At 36.7% G+C, this 15906-nt stretch overlaps 1 non-coding gene across 1 annotated transcript; it reads left to right on the forward strand.

Moving 5' to 3' along the window:
- Positions 1-2103: 2103 nt before the first annotated feature.
- On the forward strand, positions 2104-2210 carry LOC141635370 (small nucleolar RNA R71). The gene has a single exon (XR_012540064.1). It is a non-coding gene; the product is annotated as a small nucleolar RNA R71 (small nucleolar RNA).
- The last annotated feature ends 13696 nt before the right edge of the window (positions 2211-15906 follow it).

The following is a 15906-nucleotide window of genomic DNA, read 5'->3' on the forward strand; positions in this document are numbered from 1 at the left end:
GTCATGATAAAGATCTTCAATAGACCTTTGCACTTGTTGTTCTTCATGGTGGTCTTGGGTCATAGCATTACCGATATAAGGATTGAATATCCCCTCAAACTCATCATCCCAAAGACCATATACTTCATCTACTTGTTCCCCAATAATATCACGAGTTGTCAAGAGCAACTCTTCTTCCTTCTTGTCATTATGGCCAATGAGGCCTTCTTCTTTACTCGTCATGAGTGGTGGTGAGCTATTCAAGCTCCCATTCTTGTTAAAACATTCTTGTTCCTTAGAAGGAGAATCTTGGAGGCTACCCATTCTCTTCTCCCATATGGGTGGTGATTCTTTACCCATAGCTTGTTCTTTGCATTGAGATGCCAACTTCTTTCTATCACTTTCTCGGCTATAGTGATCAACCATGAAACATGGCTCATGCAATCGGGGAGCTCTCATTGTCTTGTCAAGATTAAAAGTGACTGTTTCATCTCCCACTTCAAGGGTGAGTTCTCCATGTTTCACATCAATCACCGCTCTCACGGTGTGTAAGAAAAGTCTTCCTAAAATGATAGGAATGTTGGAGTCTTCCTCCATATTAACAATAACAAAGTCTACCGGGATGAAGAACTTGCCAATTCTTACCGGCACATCTTCCCATACCCCTAAAGGTGTCTTCGTAGATCGATCCGCCATTTGAAGTGTGATACTAGTACACTTAAGTTCTCCCATTCCTAGCCTCTTGCTTACCAAATATGGCATGACACTCACGCTTGCCCCAAGGTCACATAAAGCTTTGTTGATTGTGGTATCGCCAATGGTACATGGAATAGAGAAGCTTCCTGGATCTTTTAGTTTTAGAGGTGAACTTCCTTGTAGGATGACACTACTCACTTTAGTGAAAGCAATAGTCTCAAGCTTCCGGATGGATTTCTTCTTTGTAAGAATATCTTTCATATACTTAGCATAGGCCGGAACATGATTGATTAATTCCGTAAATGGAATTAAGACTTCCAAGTTTTTTCACAATCTCCATGAATTTTCCAAGTTGGTCATCAAACTTAGGCTTAGCTTGACGACTTGGAAAAGGAAGTCTAATCACAATAGGCTCCTTATCTTTGGCCTTTTCTTCATCCTTCTTTGAAGCTTCTTGAATGGTGGGTTCTTCTTCCCTAGAGTTTTCAACAGCTTTTTCCTTGTCACTAGCATTCATAACATCTTCATCAACAGGCCTCTTCGGCCCTTCATACCTTGTACCACTCCTCAAATGGATGACACTCACCGATTATTGTCTTGGAGGAGTACCTTGAGGCGGTAATTGGCCCTTTTATCTTTGTGAACTTGAAGATTCCATTTGAGACATTTGGGTCTCCAACATCTTTGCGTGAGCTAGTATGTTGTTAATGGTGATGTCTTTTGCTTGTCTATCCTTTTGCATTTGAGTGAAAAACTCTTGTTGGTTCTTTTGCATTTAGAGGACCGCTTTTTGAACATCAAAACCTTGGTCATTTGTTTGATTGTATGGAGTTTGGTTTTGATAACTTTGGTTTTGATTGTAAAAGGATCTTTGAGCTTGGTTTCTCATTGGAGGTGGGGTGTATGTTGTTTGAGGGTTTTGAACATTTTGGCTTTTGCATGAGAGGTTGGGATGGAATTTGGTGTTCTCATTGTAATAGTTGGAATAAGGGGTACCACTCTTGTATGCTTGGAAAGTATTCACTTGTTCCCCTACATTCACTTTGGTCATGTCCCAAAGTTCCACAACTCTCACATACTCCACTTGGGATTGATGAAGATGCCATCATGGCATTAACATGTTGCTTAGGTGATTTGGAGGATTCTTCAAGCTTAGCCATTGCCTTCTCAAACTTCAAGTTAATGGTATCAATATGAGCACTAAGTTGAGCACCCAATTGAGTAATAGAGTCCACTTCATGCTTTCCTCCTCTAGTAGTCTTCCGAGGTCTACTATATTGTGAGTTATGGACCGCCATTTCCTCAATCTTATTCCATGTTTGATTACCATCAACTTCGGTAAACATACCATTTGATCCCATATTGAGAATGTTTTGGGATTCTTCATAAAGACCATTCCAAAATTTTTGTACAAGAAACCACTCACTAAGTCCATGATGTGGACAAGATCGGCAAGTATCCTTGAATCTCTCCCATCCTTCATACAAAGATTCCTCATCCCTTTGTTTGAACCCGGTGATTTGGGCTCTCAACATGTTAGTCTTTTCCGGAGGATAGAACTTTTTGTAGAAAGTAAGTGCCAATTTCTTCCAAGATTCAATACCAAGAGTAGCCTTATCAAGGCTCTTTAACCATTGTTTCGCGGAACCAATCAAAGAAAAAGGAAATAAGACCCATCAAATTTGGTCTTGAGTAACTCCGGTTTGAGAAATCGCATCACAATAGTCACAAAAAGTCTCCATGTGAGAATGGGGGTCTTCACTAGGCATCCCCCCAAATTGGCTTCTTTCGACTAATTGGATAAATGCGGATTTTGCAATGAAATTACCGGTCAAATGTTGTGGTGTGGGAGTACCATTTGGTAGGTTCTCCTTGGTTGGTACGGAATGTGATGAAAATTTAGGCATTGTGGGTTGATTTTGTTTTGGGTTATCCTCTCCTTCTCTTGCAAAAGGGTTGATGAACTCAATGTTATTTGGTTGAATGTCCACAATCTCACCAATACCTTTCAAAGTATTTCTAGCAAGTCTTCTTTGTTGGTCAAAGTTCTTTCAATTTCAAGATCAATGGGTAACAAGTTACCTTGTGATCTCCTAGACATGCAAAATATCAAAAAACTTGAAAATAATTAGAACAAACCTTGAGGAGTTTGACTTCCCCAAGGTAAAGAAAGACACAACTAAAAACAATAAAAAAAAATCAAATCAAGTTAACACCGTCCCCGGCAATGGCGCCATTTTTGGTCGGACTTATCGTTTTCGGTTACTTGTCGTTAAGAGTTACCTAGACCAAAACAATATTTATAACTTCATAAACTAGTCTACTTTTAGTAAAGAGGTAAGTAAATGTCGGATCACAAGGCACATGTATTGATGTAGGATTTTCGATTGTAAATGGTCGTGTCTAAGGGTGTCACAATGTGGGTTGAGGTAGGAGATCAACTAAGCTAAATAACAATGTAAGTAAAACAAGCAAGATGATTAAAATGAGATGTAAACAAATGATTAAAAGCACTAGGGTGTCATGGGTTCATAGGGGATTCATGGGATTGGATCATACAAACATGTTTTCTACTAGATGCAAGCAATTATTGTTGTGATGGGATCGAGTTAGTGTATATCTTACAATCCCTAGGAAGGTTTGGGTCCCGGAGCCGAATCGATTAGATTGTACAACACCTACAAGTCGACTAAATCCTCCCTATCCAACTATATGCATGGTCTAATGAGACTCAAGTTGGTTTATGTCTTACAAGTCTCATTGAAAAGGTAAGTGATGGGTAAAAAATGCAAGGATTCATAGGCACGCATTTCATCAAACATAACATGTGCATAAGTTGTAGTTAAAACAAGCAAGCAAATTAATTATGAAAGCATATTAGATTAAGCATGAATCAATCACCATGTTGGTTTCCCCTAATTACCCATTAACCTTAGTTAAGGAAACTACTCACTCATTATCATGTTTAACATGCTAACAAGGTTGTCAATCATACTAGCAAGGCAAAACATGATGAATAAATGAAGACGATTAACAATAATTAAAAAGGGATTAAGAGAGAATTATACCTATAAAGATGATTCCAAATAATAAAGCAAAGAATAATAGAAGTACTTGATGATTGATGGAAGGTTGTCAATCCTCCAAATAAACCCAAATAATCTTCTAATTACCCAAAATAAATGATGAACAATAGAGAAATTAAGTAAAGATTAAGAAATGAGATTTGGATTAATGCTATTAAGAATGCATAAGAAGAACATGATAATCTAATTAGTACAATGGGGTATTTATACTAAGGATTAGGTACATAAATTAGGGTTACTAAGGGCTTAAATTACGATTAAGTCCCTTAAGAAAAGTTGACGAAGTGCTCCTCTCGAAGGAGATGCGCATATCCGTTTTGGTAGTCTTTATGGAGTACGCTCGTCCCGAGCGGCTAGGCAATAGAGACGGTTGGAACTGGAGCAGAATCCGAGTGGATTGTAGGTCAGGACGCTCGGATCATTAGGCCTCAAGACGAGCGTCTTGGGCACGGGACGCTCGGCCTGTAGCAGGGCGACGCTCGTCCTGGGCACTGCGCCGCTCGGATTGCTGGGCAGTCACTTCTCTTCTTTTATTTCTTTAACAATCTTGAAGGATCTTGTTGGAGATGCAAGGATCCTTTCACCATTGCCCAATTATCTACATAGGTCTTCTAGCATTGTCTTCCCTTTGATGCTTGGTCATTGAATTCGATCAATTTAGCTCCATTTTGCCATGAAAATGCAAGGTTTGCACTCCTTTCCTACCAAGGGATCAAAACCTCAAAGAATATGCAAAATAAAAGACTAAAGATAGTAAATGACCCAATTATGCACTAAAAAGCATAGGAACGAGGCTAATTCGGGGACTAAATGTGCTCAAATATGAGTCACATCAGTACTCGATCGAGTCTAGTGGTCATCCGATCGAGGATTCTATTTTCTTACAATGTCGTAGCTAAAACACTCGAAAATTTCAATTCGGGGGGGTGTCCTCGACAGAGCCCGGTTTGTACTCGATCGAGTATTGTGGTTCGACGATCAATCTTGTTGGGGCTCGATCGAGTACTCACGTCTTTCCTCCTTTTTTCATCTTTTTGCTTAACTCGTCTTTGATCCTTTCAAAATTCTTTCTCATCATCACTCAACTTGATATTACCCAATCCCTTAGGAAGCATATAAGGGACTTCCTCTTCATCAATGGGAACGTCCGGACATTGATAAGTGGTACCTCTCCTCAAAGAAATAGCATTAACTTGCTCATGTGCTTGCTTACCTTCAGGAGGAAGATTTCCGGGCTGTTTTGAAGGATTTTGAGCCGCCATTTGAGCAAGTTGAGTATCCAACTTCTTGTTGTGAGCTATTTGTTCGGAAATCTGAGCCGTTTGCTTTTGTTGAATCATGAAACTTTGTTGCAATAGAGTTTTGATCGCTACCATCTCATTACTTGGAGCTTGAGGAGGAGGTTGCATTTGTTGAAAACCTCCTTGATTTTGCCTAAAAAAATTCCCTTGTGGTTGATTACCATGATTTTCAAGAATAATATAGGCATTCTGCGGCGGGGCTTGAGCAAATACATTCGGACTCTTTTCAGGGAAGAAGTTCGAATAGGGAGTACCTTGCTTGAAAGACTAGAAAGCATGGACTTGTTCTATGGTACTCATACACTTGGCCGCAGTGTGGCCATCTATCCCACATCTCTCACATGACACCTCTTGTTGAACCATATGAACCGTTTCTTGCTTATTACCCAAAGACTGAGATGTCTTTAATTCAGCTATTTGAGCCGTTAAGGCCTCCAGCTATGCCGCAATAACATTGTCTGAACCACTTCCTCTCTTGCTACCTCTGGGTTACCATACTCATCAGTGTCAGTAGCTATCTGATCAATCAACTTCTAAGCATTACCGTCATTAGTATTATCCTGGAATCTCCCATTGGCAGCGGAATCAAGCAAAGCTCTTTGATAGTCATACAACCCTTTGTAAAACTGGTTGCAAAGGAACCAAATCTGGAAGCTATGATGATGGACGGATCGAAATAGCTTTTCGAAACGAACCCAAGCCTCATTAAGGTCTTCAGTAGGACCTTGTTTAAAACTCGTAATCTGGCTTCTAAGAGCATTAGTCTTCAGCGGTGGAAAATACCTCTTGTAGAATGCAAGAGCTAGTGAAGTCAAGTTAGTTTTTGATTGAGTCTCCATATCCAAGTCACGTAGCCATTCTATTGCATCATCTCTCAGAGAGAAAGGAAAAAGAGTTTGCTTGACTTGATCTTGAGTCATCCCAGCAGTCAAAGGAATAGAACAGCAATATATGACAAATTTCTCCATGTGCTTGGCAGGGTCCTCCCCAGCTTTTCCACCAAATAAATTTCGTTCTACTAGTCTTATGTAAGAGGGTTTGATCTCAAAGGTCCCTTAATCAGTGGTAGGGAGCTTAAAGCCTTTAGGAATAGAATCAATGGTAGGTTCAAAATGACTTGCCAAGGTCAGCATCTTTAATGTTGTAGAAATAAAGGGTGCAGAAACTAATGTGTCCTCTTCAAAGGACGAATCTTCTTCGCAAGTAAACCGCTCGTAGTCAAGTGTACTCGAGTCGTCCACTTGACTTATTTCTCTATGAAATTTTCGTCTATAGCGAAAAGTGTTCTCTGGCTCGGGATCAAAAGGTACAATCTCCGACCTGTTAGACCAGGGCACACATGAAAACAACAAGAAAATATCAAACTGTCTCAGGAATTGATACTCCCCGAGACAAAAGACAAAAACAAACAAAAAAACTTGTTGCCTCCCCGGCAACGGCGCCAAATTTGATAAGGTTATTTTTAGTCGTTGGCCTATCAAAATAAATCTTATTCTCAACTAACTAGTAGCTAGCAATAAGAAAGGGTCGAATCCCCAGGGAGGCGAGTTAACTAATCTAGTTTGTTTATATTTAGATTCGTCTTATAGGTAACAATTTTATGGGGTTTTGTTTGTTTGATTCTAAACTAATTGCGATTTAAATAAAGACAAATTCAATAATATTAAATAGTCTAGGGATTGGATTAACTAGATAGTCATCTAAGGGTGAGATTTAATTCATTGATCGAGCAATTTGTATTGTTGAAAGTCTACGATCGGTCGATTCTAATATGTCTTTTTAGATCTAAACTTAACATGCGATCGTTATTATTAAGTCAGTCTAATTCAATTATCGTGGTATATACTAGTCTTAACCCGGTCGGTGAAAATCCTAGTTTGCAAGACTAATTAACCAATTCTGATCAGTAATTAATTAATTAGATGTAAGACAATAATTGAACAACAATCAAAAGAAATTTAACAATCAGTTCATTAATTAACCCTTTCTAACAATCTAGATCAACTTTCACCCTAGAATATGAAAATAGCTACGCATACTAATGGCAATAACAACAATACTAATTATAGATGACATAATTGAAGGCATGTAAAGATGTATATCAAGCAATTGAATGAAATAGAACTTGAATTAATAATAACTAAAGAAAGATTAGAGAGTACCGTAATTGAAGAGTGTTTAGATCCGGAAACAATAATAATAATACTAAACTAAGAGTTTTTGGGTAAAATAAGACGTAGCTAGGTAAAAACGTAAATAAATATAGGGTACGAATTGGGTATTTATACTAAAACATAACCGATTTATGGAAATTGCGGAAAATCCCTCAGCCCGACGTGTACTTGATCGAGCCTAGATGCACTCGATGAAGTACACTACTTCCTCGATTGAGTCTGCTTAGGATTGATCGAGTATATTCCCTCTTCAGCTCTTTACTCCGTATTGTCTTATTCACTTCTCTTCCTTTATTTTTCTAGATTTCCGTGCCATACTTCGTGTTTTCCTTCATGCCCACTCCACGATGCCCATTTCATTCCTTTTCTCCTCAAATGCATCATTCCTGCATTAAACACCAAATAGCGGAAGTAACAATATTCTAACATACAAGGCATGTAATTAAAATAAATAAGCACGAAAACCGTATCAAAAGTAACTAAGGGGAGGCATAAATATGCAAACACTACGCCAAATATGGCAATCAATAAGGAGCGTATCACAACGGTTTAATACATTTAATAACGACACTTAAATTACCGTTTTCCAAATATTGGCGGAAACCTAGACTGCGCTAATAGGTATACCGGTTTCCCTTGAAAACCGTTATTATAATTTGACAACGGCTGCTTAACAAAACGTTGTCAAAAACATTTAACGATTTCCAAAAAATCGTTATAGAATCACTCTTATCAACGGTATGTAGAAAACCGTTACCAGTTTAAGATATCGGCATTTCAAAAACCGTTACTAAATTAACACCAGCAACGGTTTTTGTTACCCGTTGCTATGTTATAGCTACGGATTTTTTGTAACCGTTATTATTTTGTATTATGAAATAACGGTTTTTCAATTGAACTGTTGTCAGTATTTGATTAGATATTTCAGTTTGACTACTGCATTCAAAACTTTATCATAACTTTAATAAATATTCAATTTGACCAATAATATTCAATTTGACCAAAATAATTCTATAAATATGTCTTCGTAATGTTTTAGGTCAAATTCTAAATTATCAAACATTTAATCTTTTATTTCTTTCTAAATTTCTCTCTAAAAAAATATGGCTGGTGTATCGGAGCTACAATCACATTCTCATTACGCACAGCCTTTTACTTGCATTCTCCATAATCTCCCGGTTTATTATGGTGTGAATGGAAAGGGTGTAAACCCTAATTTTGGGTGGTTGACGCAAATGCTTCATGACTCCGGTTTCACCGCGGTTAAAAAAGTGTACCCTGTGTCTACAAACTAGCAAGATTTTGTAGGCTTTGCTTTTATCGTGTTTGACGAAGCCAACTGCCATGATAGTTTTCGTCAGGCAAGAAAATTAGGGGCTAGATTTGCGGGGAAAGATGATTTCTATTCGGATGATAAACAACAAGGCCCTTATCTATGTGTTGTGACCCATCTTGATCATCATGTACTGAAACATTACAGGAAGCATCACATTCTTGCCACCGTGTCTATGTCATGGAAGAAAGAGGCCATTCCATCTGCGCTTCCCGGTGATAATGAAGGGCCGATCTACGACTTTCTCTATACCGAAATTCATGATGAGTATCTTAATACTTCATCAGATTCTAATATTTAGGTCCTTAATTATTATCTAGCATTTTAAGTTGTATTTGGATTATGGTGGTGGTTTGAATTAAAGTTTAATTATTTATGTTTTTTGTTACGTTTTTTGTTACCCCATCCTCTGGAATTCAGAGACAATATCACCAGAAAAATATCAAACTTTTATTATAATGACTTAGGTTTTTAGGAGTACATTAAAATATCAAGCTAAAGAAAAAAATCGCGTAAAACAAGCGTTGACAAACGTGAAAAAGCAAATGTGTAGTGTGGAGTTGAATGGAGGAAGTATGTTTTTTGTTACCCCATCCTCTGGAATTCAGAGACAATATCACCATATATGTCTCTTTCACCTTCAGCCCTATCCACACAGTCGTTTTCCCATTCCAACGACTCGTCCCCCGCTTCTAATGCGACCTTGGCGGTGCAGAATCGGAAGTAGTAGGAGACGGTCAGATTCATTCGCAACCCATAAATATGGGCCTACCCGTTGATCATCGTGATCAAACTAGAGTCTCGAAGAGTCATTGTTATAGAATGCCGCTCAAGTTTGCGAGCCTGACGAAAGCATTCCCGCTCCTCACCCCCGCCAAACTCGATGAGGGCGCACTGCCCGAAGCCATCATGCGCATCATTGTCTGGGTAGATATTTTGAACCAAATTCAATCCGGCTAACCGAATCAAACCTATTAACCAGTCACGGCTATACGAGAGTATAGCCTTTCCATGTCCGTTCTCTGTATACGGGAGATTGTGAATCATGCACATAAAGGGTTTAGCTTACATAAATGTACTTGGGGTCCTGCAAGAGGTTCATATGATGCTTCATCATCATCATCATCATCAACGGATGAATAATATGAATTACTATAAGTTGATGAACTTGACGACATAATCGATGTGGAAAATTAATGGAGGACTTAACAAGTTATGAATTGGAAAGTGCAAACGGTACAAGTTATGATTGTGAAAATTATAATTACAATTATAATGAGTTTGAGTTGTATTGGAAACGGTATAATAAGATAGTAAGAATTGGAACCGGTATAATAATAAGATAAGAATTGGAAACTTAACAAGTTAGGAATTGGAAAGTGGAAATGGTACAAGTTAAATAAGAATCGGTCAACTCTACCATGTTAAATATATTAGCTTACAACGGTTATAAAAAAAGTGTTGTCCAACTAGTAACAACAAAACGGTTATCAAAAAACCGTTGTCCAATGACTAAAAACACAACGGTATTGATTTGACTAATGCATGCCTTGTAATTTTTACATTTTCTGATTCAAAGTTGCAGTATTGCGTGTTTGACCATATGTATAACACAAAATGACAACGGTTATTTGTTAAACCGTTATCATATTACATATATCAACAACGGTTGGACAGAATCCATTGTAAAAAAAATTGTTTAATTATCTGTGATTGTGATTTGACTAATGCATGCCCTGTAATTTTTACTTTTTCTGATCCAAAGTTGCAGTATTGATTTTTGACCGTATGTATAACACTAAATGATAACGGTTCTTTGTTAAGCCATTATCATATTTCATATATCAGCAACGGTTATTGTAAATCCGTTGTCATATTACGGCAATAAACAATGGTTTTTCTTATAACCATTGTAAATACAGATCTACTGTGAAAACTGAAAAGTTTGTGGTTTTACTAATGCATGCCCTATTATTATTGGCTGTTTCACCATTATTCACCTCATGCATGCATGCACAATTAATACAAGTTTGAATGTAACGTATGGATGAAATTAATTTAATTAATTATAGCTTTATTATACTATAAATAGCATCACATTTGCAGCAACAATAAGAATCACTTTATTATTACTAACCTTTCTACTTGACTTTTTAAATAATCTACATATACATACATATCATAATTAAAAGAATGTTGCCGTCTTCATCATCCGCAGTCGCACCTCCTCCGCAATCGGTAACCCTCTATATCACCCTATTACGTGCATAATTTACAATCTCTCAGTCATACACGATGCTGCTGAGAAGCCAGCTTCTAAGTCTCTTAACCCATTGAGGGACATCCTTATTGAGAATGGGTTTTCAAATATTAGGGCAATCCACACGGCTTGGATTTCTGGTCGTGGGTTTCTTGGTTATGCTCTGATCGTGTTTCGAGGGGTTGGTCTTGACGATTTTCGCCAAGCAAAACAACTCGCTGCAAGGTATGCATCACGTGGCCATCAAAGGGGCAAAAGTGACTATTATGGCGACAACCCTAAGGACCGTTATGTACACGCTGGGCCTTACTTATAAGTTACCACCGCTGAGGACGCTCATCTGATGATAATGTTCATACCGTAGAGGTTTATTAATGTACCAAAATCATGGGAAGACGAAGAAGTGCCTCATTTTGATCATCGTTTTGATGCCGATGTAGTAAGCTTGATTTATAATCAAGTTTATTCACAGTACCCACCTCCTAGTCAAACTCATGTTAGGGTGTATAATTAATTTACTAATTAGTTAGTTGTTTGTTTTTGTGGGTTTTTTTTTTATTGTGTCTCCTTTTTTTCCCTTGTTGTACTGTTTTTTTTTTCCTGCCATTGTATAATATGCTCGTTTTAATATATAGTACTACTCTTTATTCCATGCAAATGCTTATTAACATAGATTTTAAATAACTTGCGAACATACAAATGAATGAAGCAATAACATATAATATAATGACAACGGTAGTTCATAAGAACCGTGTTAGAATATAAACACCTCTAAAAATAAATAGAAATTGGAAGATATTAATAAGATAATTACAACGGTTCTTATGCAAACTGTGTTAAATTATGCAATTGCTGAATATAATTATTTTAAATAACCTTCTTTCTTTCTTCATCTCTCTCTCTCTCTCTCTCTCTCTCTCTCTCTCTCTCTCTCTCTTATTACTCTAATTATGTCAAGTGGTAGCTCTTCTTCTTCCTCTATTTTAACATGGACATATAATTGCTCTGTTCCGGTAGCATTGCGGACTTCTTAGACTTTGAAAAATCCGGGAAGAAAGTTTCTTACTTGCAAATTCTATAATCCTGAGACTAAAATGCGTGGATGTAATTACTTCAAGTGGGTTGATGAACCAATGACTGAGTGGTAGAGGAAGGTTATAAACAGGTTAGTAAATGAGAAAAAGAGCATGGATATCGAGATTACTCAAGTGAGAAGTATACTATATCAACTTGAAGAATCGAAGCGGGAAAATGACAGTGGAATATTGAAGGCAAAAGAAGAATGCAAGAAGTTAACCATGGATATCGTACAACTTAAAAATAATGAGGCATGGCTTAAGTTAATTGTCAAATTTCTTCTTCTAATTGTTATTTACCTAGTTTATTATGTATGGTGGTAGTTTTTACTCTTTATGTGTAAACTTGTAATCCTTTAAATTAATGGAAATAAGCAAGATTTTCTAATAAACATATTGTAATTAGCTGGCATATACCAAATGATGCTTTATTTCTTGGCGGTAAAATCAAACACAATGAAATATAAAATAAAACGGTTATACCCAAACCGTTGTTCAGACGATATACGATTATAACGGTTCAGGCCGTTGTTATGTATATAAAAATGATGCTTTATTTCTTGGCGGGAAAATCAAACAACATGAAAATATTACAGACAACGGTTATTTCCAACCCGTTGTAGATAGTACTAATCAATTACGGTTTCAAACAAAACCGGTGTCTGTTTGGAAACAAAATACAACGGTTTTTCTTTTACCGTGTTTATTACTTACCAAAAAACAAGGTCTTTCAAGTGTTATATTATTTACACATATATACTCTGAGCTTTCCCTCCCCCATATAATATCCTCAAACATTGAGCTTCCCCTCAACCAACAACCTACCCCATCGCCATTGTAGTCATCGTCATCATCGCCATTGCCGCCGCCAGATCAATCCGGATTCTCCTCTTTAAAGAAATAATAAACCCTCCTCTCTAGAGATTTTTTTGTTATTATAAGTATGCATGTTATTATTTGTTTATTAATTTCTGCTTTAGATATGGTCCAAAAGCGGAAAAGAAATGATGGAAATGCGTCAGGCGACGACTCAGGTAATGAGAATAATTTGCAACACACTGCGGGTCGAATGCGCCACAGGGTTTCCCTAGAAGCAGTAAATTCAAAGATACATAATCCTTTACAGTGGGATAAAGATACGGGCCTGCCATATGGTGAGAATGCCGGGTATTTTGTGAGTTAGATTGGTTGTTGTGTAAGACAGTATGTGTCTCTCTGTATGCCGCGTATTAGTGAACTGAGTAAAATACGGAACAGCATGCTAAAAAACAGAATAAAGGTATATATATACAATAATTAATGTTTTAGCTAAAATTAAGTTACTACTTGATATGTGTTTTAGGCGAAACACTTGTACCAACTATGCTCATCATATATGCAGTTAGCTTACGTTGTCCCTGAAAAGTATGATAAGTATCTAAAAAAAAGACAGGGGAAGCCCTCAGTTCTTGGAAGTTAAAGATTGCTGAGGAGGAGGAGGAAAAAGAGGTAATAATATTTATATATATATATATATATATATATATATATATATATGTATGTATATATATATGTATGTATACATACATATATATGTATACATATATATGTATACATACATATATATGTATACATACATATATATGTATACATACATATATATGTATACATACATATATATGTATACATACATATATATTTATACATACATATATATATATATGTATACACAATGTGTTATATGATTTGGAAAATCAGTACGTGTTATATGGACAAGTGTTAATGTACAGAAGGAAGCCGAGTAGGACATGACAATGGAGAAGGAAATGGCAAAAGAGACTGAGGTGGGAGCCGAGGATCGATATCAGGCAGTTGAAGAGGAAGAAGAAGCCAGGAAGGTCGTGACACAGGATGAGATTGAGGTAGTTGTTGATCAGACGTTCTTCTCTACACCGAAAAAGGAAATAGATGCTAGTGTATAAATATTCATCTCAGTACACGTTTTTTACTTATGAAATTTATGAAAGGTAGTGAATGTATGTGTACTAATTGATTAAAGCATTCTTGAAGGCCGATTGCAAGGTGGCTTGTGGTCTATTCTATTTACAGGGAAAACAGAAAGTTACTGTTGCCAGGGGATACGAGTTCGCTTACGACCGGCTTCAACAAGTTAAGGTTCATGGTATACCGCTTCGTCACAATTGGCGGAAAGTGGAAGTGTCCCAATTATATAAAGACGAGTATGGGGAAGTAAAAGTACCATTTCCTAATGAGGAGATCACTTATTTGAAAGAAGCCCTGAGTTCTTATGTGCATGGCCTAACAACCTCATCAATGTTGTCATCCCCGAGGTACCTATACACAGACGTTAATTATTACTTTTTTCTTTAAATATATTAGGGTACGAATATTAACACATCGTAAGTACTTTAATCTTTAAATTTATAGAAGTTAAGCAAAGCCATGGCGGCAGCTAAAGCAATTACTACTACGTCAATGGAAGTTGTTGCAGTCAAGCCTGCTTATGATTCTTATTATGAATCGTGTGAATATAAGAAAAAAATGAAAACTGCTTCGCTGATGGCTTTGCACAACCTGGCTATAAAGAAGTCACCTAGAGAGGATGTAGTCATGATTAACATTGAAGAGGAAATTATGGGCGCAGCTGATATAGCCGTACAGGTCTCGAAGCAACTGATGGAATTTGTCGACCTTAACAATTTAGATGTTGTTCACATTTTGACTTGGATAAATTATGTTTTATTAATAAAACTATTTAGTCATTTACATTTACGAATAATGATGTTTGTTTAAATTATCAATTACAATAACATTTTTCGTTCCATGTGGCGTAATAGGTACCTGAATAATCAGATCTCTTAGTGGAAGTTCCCAATTCACGCCTACGGATTCTTGAGTCCAAAGGCGTTCTCTGTGCACAGAATTTCATACGAAGAACAAATCAATAGTATCGCTCGTCGGTTGATGTCGTCCAAAAAACTATGGCTTGCCCCCTACAATGGGAATATGTATGTATAGTATGTGATTATTGTAATGAATCACGGTTCTCTAAATTTATTATTAACATGCTTAAATGTGTATAAATGAACTAACAGTTCAATGTACCAAATAGAATAGGAAGCATTGGGTGCTACTTGCAATCTAAGTGGAAACAAAAACAATGTACTGGATTGACTCTCGCGAAGGCAAACCCTCTGACAGTTGTGTAAGGATGATAAATAAGTAAGTTTACAACCTTCAATAATGTCATTTGTTATTGTATGACTTGAGCCAAATAATGAAAATAATAATGGCATATGTGTATATTTATGAATTAGTGTTTTTGAAGCAAAAAAAAAAAAAGATTAGGTCCATTTGGGAAATATGAAAGCAACGTTGTTCCCAATTTTATCACGCCATTAGTAAGTGTATTCTTAATAATTACTCATATCCTTTAATTAATGTTTCTGCGAGAGGTTGATTATCTAATTCAGCTGATTTGTGTGTGATTTATATAATAGTCTCCTAAAGCACCAGAGGACAAACAATGCGCCTTTTACGTTTGTCAGTCCATGTGGGAGGTTATCAACAGAAAACTATATATCTACCATTCCGATACGGGTTAGTGTGACTTGAAAACTATTTCAGACTTAAAATGAGTTCAACTTTGTATACTTCTATTTATTATATCTATTTTGATTTTGTATATTTTGAACTGTAGTTTCCACTAATACTCAACAAAGCCCCAGATTATTCGCCAGAGGACATCAACAAGATGAGAAATATGTGGGCCAGTTATGTTATTTCATTAGAGGAGTCTCAATAGTTTTCTCATGCTCTATATACGAGTGTATATATATAGAGCCATTGTGTATTAGCTTCTTTTGTTTTTCTGAGGAAGCTGTGTTTTGGCTGTTGATCATCCTATTTGTACTGTTTTTAAACTGGGTTTAATTGATCGCGGGGTGTAATATTTTTATACAGGATTGAATTTTTGCACTGCACAACTGTTGGAATGCTAT

This window comes from Silene latifolia, chromosome Y (genome assembly GCF_048544455.1).
Source record: "Silene latifolia isolate original U9 population chromosome Y, ASM4854445v1, whole genome shotgun sequence".
In the NCBI taxonomy this organism is placed as follows: Eukaryota; Viridiplantae; Streptophyta; class Magnoliopsida; order Caryophyllales; family Caryophyllaceae; genus Silene; species Silene latifolia.